The sequence below is a fragment of the Tigriopus californicus genome, chromosome 12 (genome assembly GCF_007210705.1).
Source record: "Tigriopus californicus strain San Diego chromosome 12, Tcal_SD_v2.1, whole genome shotgun sequence".
NCBI lineage: Eukaryota > Metazoa > Arthropoda > Copepoda > Harpacticoida > Harpacticidae > Tigriopus > Tigriopus californicus.
In genome coordinates, this window is record NC_081451.1 from 15,279,992 (window position 1) to 15,283,473 (window position 3,482).

Sequence of the window (3,482 nt, forward strand, 5' to 3'; positions counted from 1 at the left end):
GTGTGTCTCATGCCTTAAGCACTTGCCTTCGCTTCCGAAGGAAACCCTCCTCCCAGAGGCTGCCGCATTCCCCATGGAGAAGGTTTAGGTCAATTTATTCAAGATTGATAGGACTCACTACCTTCTTATGGTTGACTGTTTCAGTGGCCTTCCATTTGTGGCCCATTTGTGGCACGGTTGCGGAATTTGTCGACCTCCACAGTTTGTGACATTCTGTTTCTGTGGTTTTGCGACGTCGGTTTTCCGCGATATCTGAAGAGTGACAAGGGGCCACAGCTCCGCGGGGAATTCGAGGATTTCTGCCGCAAGCATAAAATCAGATTCGAGACGTCATCTCCATATGGCTCCCAAAGGATCGGTTTGGCGGAGGCGGCTGTAAAATCCATGAAAACACTTTTGAAGAAGGTGGACCCGAATGGAAAAGAGTTTCGCGCAGCTTTACTTGCTTTATCTAGCTTTATCAAGGCCACAAACAATCATCAAATGACTAAGGATACAAATCGCTAGCTACCTCTACTCCCCACGGTCCCAGATCAATCTCGGTTGTCTGGCATACACCTGGGCCAATCTTCAAGGCTAACTGTCCTGCAAAATGTGGTCACTATCCTAGTCTAAATGCGTCATTCGCAGTTGACCTCTACTCTAAAGTCTAACTACTGATCTCTGCTACAAGAGTGATGAACTTTAGATACAGTTGAATACAAATCACTTGTTATCTCTTCTCCCTACGATGCCAGCTTGATCTCGGTTGTCTGAGAAATCTAGGCTACTCTTCAAGGCAAACTGTACAATTCAATCTACTTTATTCATCACCAACACACCGCCTATCAGCTGTCTTGCTCTGGTAAGAAAAGTGGGGAAATTGTTGGGCCAATGGAAAAGGGGACATACTCATATGAAATCAATGGGTCAATAATTACTGCTCGATGTCTGGTGAGATGGTTCAACAGAGATGCTCGGATGACGTCCACTCGACGGGATTGAAGGTCCACTAACAAAGTGACGAAGTGCTGTACTCAGACTCAGCACTTCCCAGGTCCTCTTGCTCTTCTGCACGGCTTCCTGGGTTTCCTACTCCCATATGATGACGATCTTTGTCCTTCAAAACAGTTCCCACTTCTTGGCACCACAACAATGACAAAGTCCCAGCACTTAGCAATGGCGGGTGCTTCCTCCTTGGAGAGGATTAAAAACTGACTTCTCTCCTCGAGCTCCAAATTGAGACTTGTGTCCTCGAGGAAGGGTGATGCGTGAATGTGCTCTCCTCAAGCACGGAATTGTGACCCTGGTTCTAACACATTCCACATTGGATCTGAGAGGCTTATGATAGGCGATTGGGGTAGACGGGGATTTCCTGTTTCTCCTCCCCTCAAACATGTAGCCGACATTCCTCACCCATGGCTATAACTGGGCTGACCAGCCTCTCGGGTACTGGAGCTTTTCCTTGGTGATAGGAACGATGTAGAGATTGATTCACACTGAATCACAAAGCTCTTTGATACGTACGGTTCGTGTGACATTGAAGTTCTATGATCAAGGGCTGGAGGAGCTGGTTATGATGGATCACGACGTCGCTACGAGCATTAGGCTGTCATTTGGTCGACATCTGACCGACAAACGGACTACACGATGGGCAATCCAACAACTTTGTGGTTTTCCCAAGATCATAATAAACATTTTCTTAACATTTAGATAAAACCCGTTCCGGGAGCAATCATTCATCCTGTACATCACTTATCCATATCATATTAAGATGATGTACGCGATTGTGGACGGAACAGCGCGTGTTGAACGTTTGGGCGATAAACTGTTTCAAACAAGGGCGTTGGATCCATGAATTTCAAGACCAAAAGACCGTGCAATCGAATACAGGGACGACGGCAGTTCGAGATCAGTTGGGATCATGAACTGCATTGGACATCACCCGCGTGAAGAAGCCAGCCAGCCTTTTGGTTGCTGTAAGAAGAAAAATCTATGAAATTGAAGGCCTCATGAAGTTTGAGGCCAATCTTGGAGTTGTAGAAGAACAATTCAGAGAGTTGGACAAAATAAGCTACAAAACATGGATTTTTTCCAAACTTCCCAGGGTCCACCCCTGACAGGCGATCATGACCATGTCTGTGACTAGCTTGGATCTAGACGGTAAAGGTAGCAATGGAATTGTCTTATTCACCTGAGTTAAAAAATGGGTAATCCACTAGAATAGACCAAGGACACTATGGCAAGGAAACGCCACTTTTTTGCGATCAACAAACCTCTCACGCCAAGTAAGGCCCAAACTTCTGCTGATGAAATTTTTAAATGTCAATTATTGGCATAAATATTGCACAAAATATATGACTAATACCGTTTTCGTAACCATTGATTGTGTGTGCTTCAAACAAGGCACATAAATATATTTAAAATTACTTTAAACATGTCTTAAAGTGCAACACCTGAAAAGTGCTTTTTATATTTTCTTGATAAAGCAAGAATTTACTCTAAACACAATCAGTCAATACTCTTTTGCTAATAATATTATTTGTAAAAATTTGTTTCAGAAACATATTGACCAAATTTCAAGTAATTTGACGCGTTTTTTTACGAAACTATGGCTCTCAATCTAGGAATGGCCCTCACTCTAGGAATGGCCCTCAATCCAAAAGTAGACATTTTGCAACTATTGTTCTTTAAACTCATATGGATGCTTCATAATCATGAAATAATGATTTTAAGAGATATGGCACGTGTTTTATTGGACTATTTTGCTATTTTGGATGCTTTTGCAAAAAAAAAAACAATTTATTGGAGTCCAAAGTTAAAATTGAGATCTAGTCTGCTGTCCTTTGGTATTACTCTGTGCCCCTTATATAATGCTTGCCTTTCATTCAAACTTCCTAATAAGCAGAAAATTAAACTCTGCAAAAAGATAACTCATTCATTTTTCACCAATGCCTGATGGTTTTTTTGTTCAAATATGTGGATTAAGAGAATCATTAATTGTCCATCCCAGATATTCTAATATGTTAACATTTATGTACATGCACTTTTATTGCTTATTCCATACATTTCTTTTATATTTTGTCAGTATAAGTTAGACATAAATTAATAAAGTGATTCTTGTTGATTTTCTATCTATTCGTTTTTTTGAGCCAATTTGACGCAATATTTCACTGATTTGAAAGACAATTTGATTGTTTTTGACTAATATGATGTTCATGGGTATTTCATTTATTCTTCCGACTTTCAAGATTAATTCAGAAATATTTAGTATATGGACGGTTTTGTATATCAAGGAGATCATTATTTAATAAAAACACTTAAACGTACTATGTAGTAAGGATAATCTTTTTTTTTATTGACACTAGAGTTACCGTCTTGATTCAACGCAATGGCCTAACTTGGCGGTCAGTGGAAAGCCGTGTCGTTTCCGCTCTTTAGAGCCCCTGATTGGAATTACGTTTGTGTAGTAGATCCCAAAAGGATCTATCTAGAGCTCTTGA